Genomic DNA, 18,682 nt, shown 5'->3' on the forward strand with positions numbered 1-18,682 from the left:
CAAACCTGTGAGATAATAGGAGAATATAGTCTGGTCAGATAAGACCAAAATTTAACTTTTTGGAGTCCATAATACACATCATGTTTGGAGGCCAAAAGGCACTGCATATCACCCCAAAAACACCATACCTCTTGAAGCTCTCATTTCATGTTAATATAATATTTAGATATATATTTAATTAAAAATTTGGTGACGTTCAATTATTTCACCCACTGTATATCACATATATTATTTGCTTTCTCATTTTTAGTCTAGACATTCTATTTCCTAAGCTAAGGCTGTTATGTGGATTAACTCCTATCAGCCTTATCAGTCTGAAACAAAAATTATCTCATTGGATTAGGGATTTACATTGGAAATGTATCGGTCAAGGAAGGTTATCTCATGGCTTAATGTCTACTATGAAAAGGTCAGGCATTAAACATGACGTAATATATAACCATACATATTTTGTACCGTGTATCCTGTTAGTGTATATAGAAATTTACTTCATATAAACATGTTTTCAGTGTATTTTATTTCCTTGTTTGAATCCCATTAGGGACCCATTTGAAGAAAATGCTGAATTCATTCTATGAATCTTCTTGAACTTTTAATCTAAATCCTGAACTTTATAGAATAATTGCCTTTTTTTTAGCTTCACCCTGTACCCACTAATTTATCAGTCACATTGTCTGGAGAGGAGTCATTGTGTCATGTTGTGTGCATCTGCTGCTTTTATCTGTGCTGGTAGCAATTTGCAGGATGATTGGACATCTGTCAGTAAAGAAGCTTTGCAAATAATATAATGAACTACGTGAGGTTTATATACAGCAAAGCTGTTTGTTTGTGGCAAGTTTAGACCATTCTATTGGCTCAAAGGTATTATCTTTCTTAAGGGGGTTTTGCATTTTATTTTTGTGTTTTTTTTAATACCATCTTTAGGGTACCTATAACTTGTTTCCCTTTAGGCTGTAGAATCCCTTATCCTACCCTATTCTGGTGTGAAGATCTTGTAGAGCATCATCTCCCACTCAGAACCCTTTCTAGTAACCAGAATGGAGAGCTATTATATTGCACTGCAGGATATGACTTTGTCATGTACTGCATTCGTTATTCAAACAATAGGGCACTGTGATTTCCTCCATAAGGAATCATTCAGATGTCCGTGTTGCACGTACGTAGTCTGTCCATGTTTTTCACGGATACAACACATACCCATTATAACCTATGGTACTATTCACATGTCCGTGTTTTTTAGTGGACCATGTGTCCACGCAAAATTCACTGAGATGCCTTTTTTTCTGATATCACAGATGAAAAGTGCCCATACAAGTCTATGGGTTTGTGAAAAACATGTACAGCACACAGATCGCATCCATTTACATCTGTTTGTTATCTTTACTTGCAAAGTATGGGTTTTGTAATGTATTTATCCAACCGTGAGAAACACTGATGACATACTGATCCAAAACACTGATGACACCAGTACCATTTTTCATGTACATGTTTTAGATATGACTGTGTAAATGAGGCCTAACTGGGATGGACTATATTTTCCTACCATAAACCACAGTGTTATGCTGCTTTTTAAAAGCTTTTCCATATGTCTGTATAAGTTGTGCATTTTAGTTATAATATAGGTGCTATATGTTGACTACTACTTGACGCACCACTCCACTGTTTTTTTTTTTTTATATTTTGTTTTTTTTTAGTGCTGGAGTGGAACTTTAAATGTAAGCACCCTACCCCTGCTCTTATATACACCTTCCAGTATTTTCACCTTTTCGACAGTGCGCCGGCCACGCTGCGACCCATAACGTCTGACTGTCCGGAAGTTATGCCACAAGAGCTTAATGCAAGTCTATGAAAGCCAGAACGAGGCTCTCATAGAGATGTATTGAAAAGTGAACACCAGCGCAGAGCTGCCGGTAGGTTGTTTTTCGCCTGAGACTGACTAGAGTGACACTGGAAAAGAATGAAGATGAGGCAGGGGAATTACATTTAAAACACCACTCCAGTGATGCAATTAAAAAAATGTTAGTGTAGCTTTTTGACCAATTTTTTCATGTTAAACTGGACACACAATGTACAAGAATAAAAAGTTTTATTTTTTTTTATTTTGCCTCTCCCCCGCGGAGATATTGGCAATCAAATATTTGGGACATTATGAGTTAACTTTAAGTCTCAGTGGGTGGTATTACATAGTTTTTGCTCCTGGTGTGTACTTCTGCCTCCTGTATGACGCTGACCAATCATAAGCAGGCAGCAACATAGAAGTGCAGAAGGATCTGTGATAATGTCATCAGTCACATGACCTGAGTCCACTGGTCCTACCAACCGGAATGTGCAGCCTAAATAAGCACTGTAGACATATTACACAGCACAGAGGTGTGAAGCTTTATATTCCAGTTAAAGGTACCGTCACACTAGGCGATATCGCCAGCGATCCGTGACGTTGCAGCGTCCTGCATAGCGATATCGCTATGTTTGGCACGCAGCAGCGATCTGGATCCTGCTGGGATATCGCTGGTTGCAGGGAGAGTGGACGAACTTTCTTTCGTCGCAACTCTCCCGCTGACACCGCTGGATCGCCGTGTGTGACGCCGATCCAGCGATGTCTTCACTGGTATCCATGGTAAACATCGGGTTACTAAGCGCAGGGCCGCGCTTAGTAACCCGATATTTACCATGGATACCATGGTAAAAGTAAAAAAAAAACACTACATACTCACCGTCTGTTGTCCGTCACGTCCCCTGGAGCTTGCCGTACTGACTGTCTCAGCGCCGTCCGGCCGTAAAGCAGAGCCCAGCGGTGAACCTGCAGTAACAGCGGTTCACCGCTGGGCACCGCTGTTACGGCCGGCCGGCGCTGAGACACAGTCAGTGCGGCAAGCGCCGAGGGACATGAAGGACGACAGAAGGTGCGTATGTAGTGTTTTTTTTTTTTTTTACATGGGGACTTCGGCATCGCTGAAGACAGTTTCAGCGATGCCGAAGTCGCTTGGTCGCTGGAGAGAGCTGTCTGTGTGACAGCTCCCCAGCGACCACACAGCAACTTACCAGCGATCACGTCGCTGGTCGCGATCGCTGGTAAGTTGCTTAGTGTAACGGTACCTTTATACTTCCTCACTTCTGTGCTGTGTAATGCTAAGTTCACACTAGGTGTTTTTGTTGCTTTTCTTTTTCTGCAGCAAAACCTGCAATCTTGGCAGAAAAGCAGCAGCTTCAAAAATGCATGTTTTGGTATGTTTTCTTTGCTATGTTTTTTGCTGCGTTTTTCAGGATCCCAAACTTCAGCTTTGCTTCCATTACAGCACCCAGGTCACCAATACAAGACAAATATTCATGAAAAAATGCACATACAAATGTAACAGCTGAGGGAGGTGAATTGGTCTGGAATTATATACCTAAGACACCAGCAGTGCATAGAATTTGTAGGACACTGTTTAACTTTCAGCCATTGAGTTCCTCAGACATTGTTCAATATCACACCTTGGTCACAAAAATAAATGGGTTTCATATACTGCTGTACTTGCTTTTTTTCATTAAAAATGCTCCAAAACCGGTGTTTTTTTCAGCCTTTCTTTCATCAACCATTGCTTTCAATGGGTGAAAAACTGAGAAAATGCTGAAAAAAGGTACTTGCTCTATGTCCAAAAAAACATGCAAAGCACAAAATACCGATGACAAAAAAAAGTGTGTTCATGAGATTTCTGAAAATCTCATAGGCTTTGCTGGTGCTGTAAAACGCAGCTGAAAATTGGCATAAAAAAACGCAGCAAAAAATGTCTAGTGTGAACTTAGCCTAATATGTCTTCAGTGCTTGCCACTGAATGGCTCCTCAGATGATTGGCACCGCCCAGATAACTTTTCAGTGTAATCGGCTTACAATATATGTACGGTACTATTCTACCATAATTTCACACGGTTCATACGAGGACATGCTGAGAAAGCTATTGCACAGTGGTAAAACACTATGGCCGTGTAAGAAAATCAAGTGATAGGTTCCCTTAAGGAAACTGATATTCATAATGGTATTTGAATATTTGAGTGGTTTTGTTCCATCAGTAAAACCTCTAGCCATGGGCCCTAATGACTAAGGCATAATTGTATTGTGAGAGGGTCCATTTTCTCACAGATTGGGAAAGCTGTTGCAAAATGCTATTGATTTTGACATAGTTTTACATGGCCTCATGTAATCTTTCCTTTACAACCTTTGTATGCATGTGTGTGTGTGTATATATATATATATATATATATATAGAGCCTGACGAAACATGCCACAATTTTTTTTCCAACAAAATGTTGTATACCAAGTTACTGTAAACTCATATTTGCTGCGAATTTCTATTATAGTTGCACAAAAAGAGTAGTAGTTCACAAAATGTGAATGAGGCCAAACGTATATTGATATTAAAGGAAATCTAACAACAGGGTTTGGCTATGTAATTTGACAGCAGCAAGGGAGGGATTCGATATGTCACTTAGTTACCTGGGTGCAGCAGTTGTCTTAAAATCACAGTTTTCTCTGCTACAGATCTAGCAGAGCTCGGAGTGTTGAGCTGTGTATAACCCCGCACACACCACTAATTGGCAGCTTTGTGTACTTTGCATAGGGACAGAAAGCTGATAGTGCTGGGGTGGGCTCTCGACCAGGAGGCACAAGGCATCTTGAACTTTACTGAGAATCTTCTGCTGATAAAACACTGATTTTATTGGAACAGCAAAACAGCCTAGCAAGTGAGACTGCTTGAATCAGGCTATCTTCCTCTACATAATGATGCTCCTAAAGTACGTAGCAAAAACCTGCTGACAGATTCCCTTTACTTATATAGCTACATATATTCACAGTATGTGAAAAAGGACTGGATGCCGTTTTGACTCTGCCCTTTGCTCCTGTTCTTTATTACAGAGCATAGTTTCCGCAGAAGTCTGTAATTGAAAAATAATTCAGTCAAATGTTGCTTCTTGATTTTTCCATTACTCATTTGAATGTCCATAAAGTTTTGCAAAAGCATCTATTGTTTTTTTTTTTTCTGTTTGTATGACTTTTTTCAGACATGGTACACCACAAAGCCTTCAGGAGGTTTCTGTAGTAACATCTTTATTGTTAAAAAGACATTAGCAATCCGTTGCACAAAACCTATTTACAGTCTTTGACAGGAAGACATCCTAAATCCCTCATGCGTGCAAAATAGCACTATGCAGAAAAAATGTATTATAGTGGACAAAGTTATTATCCAATATTAAATACCTGCAATGTCAAATAGATATGCTGTGCTGCAAAAGAACCAGCTGATAATCACATGGGAGAGCCCATGTAAATAGCTAGAGAGTCCCTACGACAATAGAGATAATGGCAGCTGGGAGCCCCTGGATTAAGGGAGGGAGATGGAGGGCGTGGAAAGATGGGAGTGTGGGAGAGCCCCACGCGTATCGCTGCGATGCAGCTTCGTCAGGGGAAGTGCCAGGCAGTGACTATTGCAATCTTTAAGTAGAGGCAAAAGGAGTTAAGATAATTAGGAAACTGGTTACCGCTGTGTCAGGAATGTGTTTCTCAGCCACACCTGAATCAGGAACATGGAGCCGAAGCAAAAAAGTAAAGCTGTACATGGGAAGAAGAGTACAGCATAACTGCTCACTGCTCCCCATGCCCGGGACTATGGGCGTGTAGAGCAGTGAATAATTCATCTTCTTTGAACCCCTAATCTTTTTGATTTTAAGGAGGATAAGCTGCTGTAGCTATCTTATCTCCCCATTAAAAACACATGAATTCTCAGCTGAGCAGACCGTTCATATGTATGGGGCAGGAAGAAGATACAGTTGTAATCGGACAGCTATCACTGGTGTATGGCCAAAATCAGTGACATCTTTGTGGACTGAGTGTGCATAACATTTATAAAGCTTATTTCTATGCCTCTGTTTCAGCAGGTGGGTTTCATCAGGGTTGCTGCATTCTTGATGTCAGGAATAGAAGAGCAGGCGAGACTAATTTGGCAGTAAATATATGGACATCCAATTGGGGGCTGTTGTGATCATTTAGAAAGTAGATATGTCACCGCACAATGGCTTCTGGCATAAATCGAACATTGCCCGAATTTTAAAGGCATCCACATAAATTGGTGTATCTTTTACCATTTTCAATGGGATTCCAGGATTTCTCTTCTCGGGTATCCTGTCTGAGTAGTTCTATACTTTTTCCTTAGACATTTACTACCAAATGTGTTTTGAACATGTGGTTTTAATGCTAAAACTAAGCAGACTCGAAAACCTATAATTTTCTGTGGGAGAGAATGTCTACATGAGCTTGAATGTGCTGTCATGAGCAGTACAATAATTACAACCCTCAACCTCTACCAGGATGAAAGGCCGAGCAAACTCGTAATTGCAAATATCATTCAGGGCTTGTTAATAACCGTGCTGCGGCTATGTTCATTTAACTATTTGGTTCCCAAGCATACAGATCTCGCCTTATTTTTTTTTTATTTTTTTTTACAACCATTGCAAATTTCTCGGCACTCTACAGTTTTCTTTACGACAGTGTGTACATTTTGATTTACACATTTTCCCTAATATTTGACAGGGCTCATGATTTTAGGAAAGAAACTAGGTTGTCTCAGCAGGAGAACCTACAAACTTTTGAACTCACCTCTGGTTATTTATGCAAGACTATTAAAATATTATGGTAATGAAATCCTGTAAGTTAGCAGTGGTACTCCTAATGTGATTTTAATTGCAAAAAGGGGAAAAAAAAATTTAAATCCAGACCACTAGCAGCTAAAGTGGTAATTAGGGTCTGCCGAAATATGAACTCCCCCCTATGAGAGTTCACGTAAAGTACAAGATTATGTGGTAGGTTTTAATAAGATTCTTGATGACCTCGTTATTTTTTTTTCCAATTTTATATTTGTGTGTGTGTATGTGTGTGTATATGTACACACACACACACACACACACACACACACACACACACACACATTTTATATCTGTGCTGCTCGTTCGGGAGCACACATTCGTTGGCATTAGTGTAGTCGGGCCAAAGCCATCCGTTGGAACTCCTCTAGACATAAGAAGAGATACGTAATGTCACATGCATCTATTGTAATGTCTGTAGTCTACAGAGCACACCCCTTGGAGCAGTGCCCTCCCCTGCATGAAGTACCTTTGCTAGGCATGTACAGCGGTGACTGGAGTTTGTATAGCAGCAGTCAGGCTTATCTAGAAAGGGGTAGGGTAGGGGTGGCCTTTTAGGAACAGTGGAGGAACATTAGTGGAGATGAAAGCATCCAGAAAAGGCCACAACTGCAGAGACTAATATTTAATGAAATAAGTTACACTTTAATGGGTCACAGCTCTTTTGGTGGCACAGTGAGGGCCTGCGCAGTACTAGGCAGATTCATTTAAACTCCTATGCATTGGAAAAACAAAGCTCTCACAGCCCCCCCAAAAATCTCTACATATTGTTAATTAATAGTGATGAGTGAGTGTACTCTATGCTCTGGTTTTCCCGGGCACGCTCGGGTGATTTCTGAGTATTTAGGACTGCTCGGAGATTTAGTTTTCATCGGGGCAGCTGAATGATTTACAGCTACTAGCCAGCTTGATTACATGTGGGGATTCCCTAGCAACCAAGCAACCCCCACATGTACTCAGCCTGGCTAATAGCTGTAAATCATTCAGCTGCCAGGATGAAAACTACAACTCCGAGCAGTCATAAATACTCGGAGGTCACCCGAGCGTGCTCTGGAAAACCCGAGCAACAGTACACTCACTCATCACTAGTAATTAAGTATAATTGGGTGTCCTGAGAGAGAGAAAGGCAAAGGGGAATTTTGCCATCTGTGTTGAAGCCCAGTACACTGTTTGCCCCTAGTGAGGGCCAGATTTTCATCAAATTGTTTGCCTGGGGTTCAAAAAGAATATTGCACACAGTAGATTTATGGATTACTAATTAAAACAGTACAATATTTTTCTTTGTTATTCATAAATAGTTTTTCTTTTTGATAGCTACATGAAAGCCAATTGGCAGTTGTTTCATATTTATGTTTCCAATTTAGAAAGAAATTGAATTGCCTGCAGATCGGTGGCAGCAAGGGTTCTAAGACCCCCCACGAACCGAGCACTTGACCCCGGAGGAGTTCGCACCTCAGCAGACAGTTGCACACACCTCCTTTCTGAGCACGCACACAGCCACAGATACGGATTAAAGTACCACTCCAGCTGTTTTTTTTTATTATTATGTTCAGTTCTGGAGGGGTGTTTCTAACCTAAGGTCTCTGTCCTCGTCTTATACTCACCTTCCGGCATTCTTCGGCAACTTCTGACTGGTTGGGAGTCAGTGGTTATATCACAGGCTCTCAATGTTAGGGCTCATACTCACATGTGAGAAACTCGCATGAGCCTCGCACGTCAATACCCGGCACTCAGGAGCGGAGCATGTGGCTCCATGCATTGCTATGCGGCCGCACGCTCCGATCCGAGTGCCAGGTGCAGTGCTGGGTATTGACGTGCGAGACTCTTCTGAGTTTCTCGCATGTGAGTATGAGCCCTAAGTCTGAGAGCCAGAACGAGACTCTCATAGACTTGTATTGAGTTGTGATTTCTGGCTCTTCAGCAAATAATGAAGAGATTAGTCCAGTCACAAACAGATGTAGACTGATGGGAGTGGCAGTGATAGAAGGTGAAGACACCAGAAGGTGAGTATAAGGCCACGTGCACACGCTGAGTATTTGGTGAGTTTCTTACCTCAGTATTTCTAAGAGAAAAGTTGGAGTGGATAAAAAGCGTAGCTCCACCAATCTGCTAGCAATTCAAGTGCCTACTAAATAGGAAAATCAGTAAGAAAGTTTAGTTGCTCTATGCTTGCAGAACAATTGTTTTTACTCTAGAATATCATTTTATTGTCAGCACGTCTTCTGTTTACACAAGATGATGTGCTGCCGAGAGCGATGATTTCTAAGCTAGCTTAAAAATCATCCCCCCCCCAATGAATGTTTTGCTCGTTTATTGGGTACCGTATTTTCCGGCGTATAAGATGACTGGGCGTATAAGACGACCCCCCAACTTTTCCAGTTAAAATATAAAATCTTCTTAAAAGTCGGGGGTCTTCTTATACGCCGTATGTCGTCTTATAGGGCCGGTGACTAATGTGCCTTTTGGGTGGGAGTGGTCCCGATGACGACGAGGGGGCGTCTCACAGGAAAGTGTGAGTGGACTATCCCCCATTACCTCATCGTAGCGCTGAAGCGTGGGGTCTCTGCTGGGAGCGGCGGCTCCTCTTTGTGCCACGTGGGTGCTGTGGGGCGGCGGCTCCTCTTCTGCAGTGTGGGGCCTCTGTGCTGTGGGGCAGCGGCGGCGTATTTTCATGCGGTCAGTCGGGGCTCCTCCGGCATCTTCTTAAAGCCCGGAGGCCCCGCCGGCAGCTCCATTGCTACGATGCGGTGGCCTCCGGGAAAATGGCCGCTAGGGGTGGCGAATGCTCAGATTCAGATCTCGTCCCAAGATCTCGGGAGACGAGATCTGAATCTAAGCAGCAGCCATTTTCCCGGAGGCAGCTCCATTGCTGCGATGCGGTGGCCTCCGGGAAAATGGCCGCTGGGGGCGGCGCATGCTCAGATTCAGATCTCGTCCCGAGATCTCGGGAGACGAGATCTGAATCTGAGCAGCGGCCATTTTCCCGGAGGCCACCGCATCATAGCAATGGAGCTGCCAGCGGGGCCTCCGGGCTTTAAGGAGATGCCGGAGGAGCCCCGACTGACTGCATGAAAATACGCCGCCGCCGCCCCACAGCACAGAGGCCCCACACTGCAGAAGAGGAGCCGCCGCCCCACAGCACAGCACCCACGCGGCACAAAGAGGAGCAGCAGCCGCCGCTCTCAGCACAGAGACCCCACGCTGCAGCGCTACGATGAGGTAATGGGGGATACTCCACGCACTTTCCTGTGAGACGCCCCCTCGTCGTCATCAGGACCACTCCCCCCCCACCCACCATATACACCCGGCGTACAAGACGATACCCGGCGTATAAGACGACCACCGACTTTTAAGAAGATTTTCAGGGGTTAAAAAGTCATCTTATACGCCGGAAAATACGGAATTACCATCCTGTTTAGATGGTATGTTTCTAAAGTGAGATTCTTCTAATTCTACAAGCTCTAATAAATGTTCCTAGAACTGCTCCTCGTTTGCTGTTCTCGTAATGAAGTGCTTCATGTGTAATGAAGGGTGATTTGATGGTGATGATGGTCACATGTTATTGTGATGATTTTCCTTATGGATTTGATTTTGTTGTCACATTGTCCTACAGCCACAGATTCCCTGCCGTGATTAAACATGAGGTTTTTATGACTAATTCTTATGAAACTTGTATAAGTTTTAGGCATAGTAACATGATATGCGCCAGACTTTCTTGTTCAGTTGCGTTAGTAATCTGTAAAGGTCTTTTGCAGAAGGTGAAATGTATACAATTGCAATTGTTCTCATGTGCATTTGTTGCTCAAAAAGTCAGCACCAGGAGTGAAAAAAAAGTATTAATTAAAAAAAAAATGGTATAAAAATTGCAACTTTTACTGCACTACTGCCACCTAATGTTAAAGGGATTGTCTAGTACTTCTTACAATGCACTATAAGTAAGAACCAGAATGGCCCAAGCATTAAAAATATATACCCACTTGCTGAAAGCCCCTTTATATCGCTGCTTGGTGCCCTACGGGTCCGCAAACCTTCTATTCTGAGTGAAACAGGTGCATCTGATTATGGACATGTTGTTCGCTACAGCGGCCAATAACTGGCTGCAATGGTCACATTACCTAAGCTTGCAAATCCTCTGAGTCTCCAAGCCTTCGTCTGTGCTGGAGGACCAGGCAGTGGTCTGTGGAGGGAGAAGTAGGTGAATATGTAAAAAATAAATTATATATAAAAAAGTGCCAACGTTGAATGTAAAGCGGTTATTTTTTTTCTGTGTTTAGTTAGGACAATTTAAAAAAAAAATAAATAAAAGGGGCCCCTGAAATTTGTTTGCAGGTTAATAAATTTGTGGACAGTCTGTAAAACAGAGGACTTTTGTCCTGTTGAGCTACATACAGATCGTATGCTAAGCAGAAAATAGTCCGGCCATAGATTTCTGCTTGGATTATCCTTTAAATCCACTGTAGCTTGTTTGTAACCATTCTTTGCTTGAAGTTATTTTTTTTATTTTTTATATCCTAATATAATCTTACATATTAAGTATGAATATTTTTTTTGGGTGGTATCTGTTTATTGCAAAATATAATGCACTCCATTCCATGGTTCCAAACTAACAATGTTTCCCAGGAACCATTGGGAAATCCTAACCTAAGAAATGTAACAGCCAAATGAAAACGTCACGTGTCCAATTTAAATATACAGTACTAGATGGTGGCCCGATTCTAACGCATCGGGTATTCTACAATATGTATGTAGTTTATTTATGAAGATTTAAGAATAATGCAATGAATACACAGGATTTTCCGGGTAAAATATATACATTATCAGTGAAGCAGTGTTTAAATCCCGAGCTAATATCGCTGATTGGTCGTGGCCGGCTGGGCGCGACCAATCTGCGAAGCGAGGCTCAAATTCCGTGCCAATTTGCGGCTGGACTGTGCCTGTTGCTTATTGGTCGTGGCTGGGCGCGACCAATCAGCGCAGCAGGGTTTTAATCCCGCGCCAACATCGCTGATTGGTCGCGGTTGGGCACAACCAATCAGCGAAGCGTGGTTCAAATCCCGGGCCAATTCTCTCTCCATGTTATTCTCGCCCTCACACACTGTCCTCCATGTTATTCTCTCCCTCACACACTGTCCTCCATGTTATTCTCTCCCTCGCAGACTGTCCTTCATGTTATTCTCTCCCTCACAGACTGTCCTTCATGTTATTCTCGCCCTCACACACTGTCCTCCATGTTATTCTCGCCCTCACACACTGTCCTCCATGTTATTCTCTCCCTCACACACTGTCCTCCATGTTATTCTCTCCCTCGCAGACTGTCCTTCATGTTATTCTCTCCCTCACAGACTGTCCTTCATGTTATTCTCGCCCTCACACACTGTCCTTCATGTTATTTTCGTTCTAGTATATGTATGTATGCTCCATTACAATCCACTTTCACCGCCCAATCCCCCCTCCACCACGACTCATATACATCAGCCCCTCACTGCTTCCATCTCCCATGTACAGCTCCCATGCACTTCTCACCTTCATGAAAAACCTCAGCCCATCTTGCCCAAACACACTGCACAAAAAAACTTCAAACGCTTCAAAAAACTTTTGCTTTTTATCTTGTTACTCCTACTGATTTCAGGGGACATATCCCCAAACCCTGGTCCCCCATCCCCCAACCTCAACCGCTACGCTACCTCATATCAAAACCATACTAACCTTATTATTACTTGCACTCCCTCATCTCTCCCTTTCAATTGTGCCCTTTGGAATCCACGGTCTGTATGTAACAAGCTTCCTTTCCTGCACATCCACTTTCTGAACAACTCTCTGAATCTATTGGCCCTCACTGAAACCTGGATCCAGGACTCTGACACTGTCTCCCCTGCTGCCATTTCCCATGGTGGCTTACAATTCTCCCATTCCCCAAGACCCACTAACAGACCTGGTGGTGGAGTCGGCTTACTCTTGTCCCCCCAATGTACGTTCCAGGTTAAACCCCCAGTTCCATCACTCTCATTCCCTTGTTTTGAGGTCCACACCATCAGGCTCTTCCGTCCCCTCTCCCTCAGAGTAGCGGTCATATACCGGCCCCCAGGCTCACCCACCCACTTCCTGGACCACTTCTCAGCCTGGCTGCCGCACTTCAAGTCCTCAGAACTACCAACCCTTATACTGGGAGACTTCAACATTCCCATCAACAGCCCCACTTCCACATCTGTATCCTAGCTTCTATCACTAACCACTTCTCTCGGCCTCTCACAGCTCTCAACCTCTGAAACACACAAAGACGGTAACACCCTGGTCTTTGTCCGGCTCTGTTCAATCTCCCACCTAGATAACTCACCACTTCCCCTCTCTGACCACAACATTCTCTCCTTCACACTCACAATTCCTCGCCCACCCCAGCAATCTCCTACCTACCACACACTCAGAAATCTACAAGCCATTAACCCTCATACACTTTCAGACTCCTTACACTCATCACTGTCCCCAATCTCCTCTTTTTCCTGTCCTGATCTGGCGGTACATCACTACAAGGACACTCTTAGAAGCACCCTAGACCAAGTAGCACCCCTCACCATCAGAACCTCCAAACACAGAGTGAAACAGCCCTGGCTCACATCGCAAACCCGATTTCTCCAGCGATGCTCTAGGTGTGCTGAACGCTTATGGAGGATAACTCGCACCCCAGAAGACTTCATACACTTCAAATTTATGTTAAGGACCTATAACTCTGCCCTTCACCTTGCCAAACAGTCCTACTACACCACCCTGATCTCCTCACTATCCAACAACCCCAAGAAACTTTTTAACACCTTTCACTCCCTCCTCAGGCCAAAAGCAGAAGACCCTATCACAGACATTTGTGCTGATGACCTGGCCTCCCACTTTATAGAGAAAATAGACAATATCCGTCAGGAAATCCGCTCCCAGACACCAAGTGCAATGACTCCCATCCCTACCTGCATCTCCCCTGGCTCACTCTCCACATTCGATCCCATCACAGAAGAAGAAGTCTCCAAGCTCCTCTCCTCTTCTCGTCCGACTACATGCACCACCGACCCCATTCCCTCACACCTCCTCCAGTCTCTCCCTCCAGTCGTCACAACTCACCTAACTACAATTTTTAATCTCTCCCTTACCTCTGGCATTTTTCCCTCCTCCTTCAAACACGCTATCATTACTCCATTACTAAAAAAACCCACCCTTGACCCATCATGCACAAATAACTACAGACCAGTCTCCAATCTCCCCTTCATCTCAAAACTCCTGGAGCGCCTAGTCTACTCCCGCCTTACCCGTTACCTCTCCACCCATTCCCTTCTAGACCCTTCACAGTCTGGTTTCCGCGCCCTACATTCGACAGAAACTGCACTCATCAAGGTGACCAATGACCTTCTGACAGCAAAATGTAAGGGTGACCACTCTGCTCATTCTCCTCGATCTTTCTGCAGCTTTCGACACTGTTGACCACCCTCTCCTACTCTCTAGGCTCCAGTCACTAGGCATTAAGGACACTGCTCTCTCCTGGTTCTCCTCCTATCTTTCTGAACGCTCCTTCAGTGTTCTGTTCTCTGGCTCCACTTCATCTCCTCTTCCTCTCACTGTCGGGGTACCCCAGGGCTCAGTCCTTGGCCCCCTTCTCTTCTCCCTCTACACGGCCCCAATTGGACAGACCATCAGCAGATTTGGTTTTCAGTACCATCTTTATGCTGATGACACACAACTATACACGTCATCCCCTGACCTTACCCCCGCTGTACTACAGAACGCCACTGACTGTCTGTCTGCAGTCTCCAACATCATGTCCGCTCTCTAGCTGAAACTCAACCTCTCCAAAACTGAACTTCTTCTGCTCCCGCCTTTTACTAACCTCCCTAAATCTGACATTTCCCTCTCCGTGGGTGGCACCATCATAACACCCCGGCAGCAGGCACGCTGTCTGGGTGTTATGTTTGACTCCGATCTTTCCTTCACCTCCCACATACAATGTCTTGCCCGCTCGTGCCGCTTACACCTAAAGAACATCTCTAGAATCCGCCCTTTTCTCACCATGGAGACAACAAAAACTCTCACTGTCGCCCTAATCCACTCCCGTCTGGACTACTGTAACGCTCTATTAATTGGCCTCCCCCTCACTCGACTTTCCCCTCTCCAGTCTATCCTTAATGCAGCAGCCAGGGTCGTCCATCTGGCTAATCGTTACTCGGACGTGTCCGCTCTTCGCCAGTCGTTACACTGGCTGCCCATTCATTACAGGATACAATTCAAAGTACTTGTTCTCACCCACAAAGCTCTCCATAGTGCGGCACCCCCTTACATCTCCTCCTTCATTTCTGTCTATCGGCCTAACCGACCTCTGCGCTCTGCAAATGACTTTCGACTAACCTCTGCACTAATCCGTACCTCCCACTCCCGACTCCAAGACTTCTCCCGTGCTGCGCCAATCCTCTGGAATGCTCTACCCCAAGACATTAGGACCATCCACAACTTGCATAGCTTTAGGCGCTCGCTCAAAACACATTTGTTCAGAGCGGCCTATCACGTTCCCTAATCAAACTCATTTTATGTTTTTGTGCGTGTGTAACCCATTCACTACTTCCATCTACCCCCACCCCCGGAAGATGGCTGGACCATCACTGTAAATACACCATTGTAAATACACACCTGTGCTTTGTATCTCCCCACCTCATTGTAGATTGTAAGCTCTCACGAGCAGGGTCGTCTTATTTTGTCTTATTTTTGCTTTATTACTGTATTGTTAACGTTGTTACCTATGACTGTTGTGTTTGAAACTGTTAAACTGTAAAGCGCTGCGGAATATGTTGGCGCTATATAAATAAAGATTATTATTATTATTATTTATCAACGCTGATTGGTCGAGGCGGGCCGGGCGTGACCAATCAGCGACGCGGGATTTTGGTTACAGACAAACAGACCCTTAGGCAATTATATATATAGATATTTAAATAATGTTAAGTTTACTTTTCTACAGTGAGCTTTTGCTGAGTTTTTTTGATGTTGCTTTGTTTTTGATACTCCCTGGTATGTAGCTTTAAAAAAAAACCTTATCACTACAGTTATGTGCAGACTGCATGCGTTTTTGATGCGTTTCCACAGCAGCACACACTAAAAATGCTTCTCATTTTTCCCTGAGGGTTTTCTGCGCCTAATACAAGTATATGGGAAACATCTGAAAAGAAAAAGCTCAGCGTACCTGCAAGAGAAATTGAGGTGTTGCAGATTTGAAACACATAATGCAGCTCAGTTTACACTAAGTTAGGAAAAGCACAGTGGGCCTGACATTGGTATAGAGCCCATCCACCTAGATGCTGCATTTTCTATGCATATGTGCAGCATAAAAAACTCACCAATAACTCATTGTGCGTGCACAGCATAAAAGGGAAACTGTCACAAGGTTTTTGCCCCCTACTGTGTGAGCAATATAATGTAGAGACAGAAACCCCGATTCCAGTGGTGTCCCTTAATGGTCTACTAGCTTTAGTTTTGGTAAAATCATGGTTTTATCAGCAGGAGATTATCTACTATAGCTTGGAATAACTCCGACCCCACCACTTATTGTCTGCTTTCTGCCATTGCCACAGTGTACACAGAAATCTGTCAATCAGTGGTGTGGGCGGGGTTATAGAGTTTGGAATTCAGAGAACTGGTGCATCTGCAGCAGATAAAACTGTGATTTTTTTTTCAATATTGAAGCCCAGTAAGTAACATATTTGGAGTCAGGGTCTCTTTCCCTATATCATTCAGCTCTTAGATAAAGTATCAAAAACCTGGTGACAGATACCCTTTAATGAAACTACGGTAAATTACAGGCATTGTCCCAGGTTTTAAAAAAAACAAACATACAAATGCATGGAACAAGCAAAGGTTTTCCTGATGGTCTGTTGAAAGTTCAACAAGGAGATCCAGCACATCTAAAAAATATGTATTACATGATTTCCAATACTTAAAAAATGACAGTAAGGGTATGTGCACACGTTGCAGATTTGCCTGTGGAATTTTCTGCTCAGATTCTGCATCTCTTGGCAAAAAACGCAGGTAAAAATCCACGCGGATTTGATGCGTTTTTGATGAGGATTTTCATGCGGATTTATGTGCGTTTTTATATACTAAATAAAGATCTATTACCGTATATACTCAAGTATAAGCCGACCCGAGTATAAGCCGCCCCCCCCCTAATTTTGTCACAAAAAACTGGGAAAACTTAATGACTCGAGTATAAGCCTAGGGTGGAAAATGCAGCAGCTACTGGTAAATTTCAAAAATAAAAATGGGTACCAATAAAAGTAAAATTACTTGAGACATCAGTAGGTTAAGTGTTTTTGAATATCCATATTGAATCAGGAGCCCCGTATAATGCTCCATACAGTTTATGATGGGCTCCATAAGATGCTCCATACAAAATACGCCCCATATAATGCTCCATACAGTTTATGATGGGCTCCATATTAAATTATGCCCCATATAATGCTGCACAAATGTTGATTATGACCCCATAAGATGCTCCATAGACACATTTGCCCTGTATAATGCTGCACAAATGTGGATTATGGCCCCATAAGATGCTCCATACAGATATTTGCCACATTATAATGCTGCACTTGGCCCCATAAGATGCTCCATAGAGATATTTGCCCCATATAATGCTGCACATAGCCCCATACAGATATTTGCCCCATATAATGCTGCACATGGCCCCATAAGATGCCCCATGCAGATATTTGCTCCATATAATGCTGCACATAGCCCCATAAGATGCTCCGTACAGATATTTGCCCCATATAATGCTGCACATAGCCCCATACAGATATTTGACCCATGTAATGCTACACATGGCCCCATACAGATATTTGCTCCATATAATGCTGCACATAGCCCCATACAGATATTTGCCCCATGTAATGCTACACATGGCCCCATACAGATATTTGCCCCATATAATGCTGCACATGGCCCCGTACAGATATTTGCCCCATATAATGCTGCACATAGCCCCAAACAGATATTTGCCCCATATAATGCTGCACATAGCCACATACAGATATTTGCCCCATATAACACTGCACATGGCCCCATAAGATGCTCCATACAGATATTTGCCCCCATATAATGCTGCACATGGCCCCATAAGATGCTCCATACAGACATTTTCCCCATATGCTGTTGCTGTGATTAAAAAAATAAAAAATCAAATACTCACCTCTCAGGCACTTGCTATACTCCCCTTTCCCGTTCCACCGTCCTGTGCGCTGACTGTTTAGGCAGAGGGCGGCACGCACTAATCGCGTCATCGCGCCCTCTGACCTGAGCGTCAGTGCAGAGGACGCAGAAGACACAGCGTCGCCGACGGTGGAACGGGGAGCAGGTGAATATAGCGCACTGAGTTATACTCGCCTGCTCCTGGGGCGGTCGCTGCACATCTGTTCCCCGGCGCCGGGAGCTTCTTCCTGTAGAGATCGGTCACATGGTACCGCTCATTACAGTAATGAATATGCGGCTCCACCCCTATGGGAGTGGAGTCGGGTGAGTATTATTACACAGCTCCGCTCCGCCTCCCCTGCCGACCTCTGGGTATGACTCGAGTATAAGCCGAGAGGGTTACTTTCAGCCCAAAAAAGTGGGCTGAAAATCTCGGCTGAGGCTATGTTCACACGATGCGGTTTTCGCTGCGGATCCGCTGCGGATCCGCAGACGTTTTCCATGCAGGGTACAGTACAATGTTACCCTATGGAAAACGAAATCCGCTGTGCCCACTATCCTTTTTTCGGCTTGAAAATCAGCGCGGATTTTCAGTGGAAAAAAAGAAGTAGCATGTCAATTCTTTCTGCGGATTCCGCTGCGGGTTTCCACCTGCACCAATAGGAAAATGCAGCTGGAAACCCGCAGTGGAATCCGCAGTAGAAAAAGGACTGAAAACCGCAGTGAAAACCACCGCAGGTTTTGCACTGCGGTTTTCACAAATCAGGACCTGAAAAATCCGCAGCGAAAAAAGGAT

General features: G+C 43.9%; 1 protein-coding gene across 6 annotated transcripts in view; it reads left to right on the forward strand.

Moving 5' to 3' along the window:
- Nucleotides 1–18,682, forward strand: part of PTPN13 (protein tyrosine phosphatase non-receptor type 13) — a 329,585-nt gene that overhangs the window by 17,478 nt on the left and 293,425 nt on the right. The window lies entirely within an intron of this gene.

The sequence above is a fragment of the Ranitomeya variabilis genome, chromosome 1 (assembly GCF_051348905.1).
Source record: "Ranitomeya variabilis isolate aRanVar5 chromosome 1, aRanVar5.hap1, whole genome shotgun sequence".
Taxonomy (NCBI): domain Eukaryota; kingdom Metazoa; phylum Chordata; class Amphibia; order Anura; family Dendrobatidae; genus Ranitomeya; species Ranitomeya variabilis.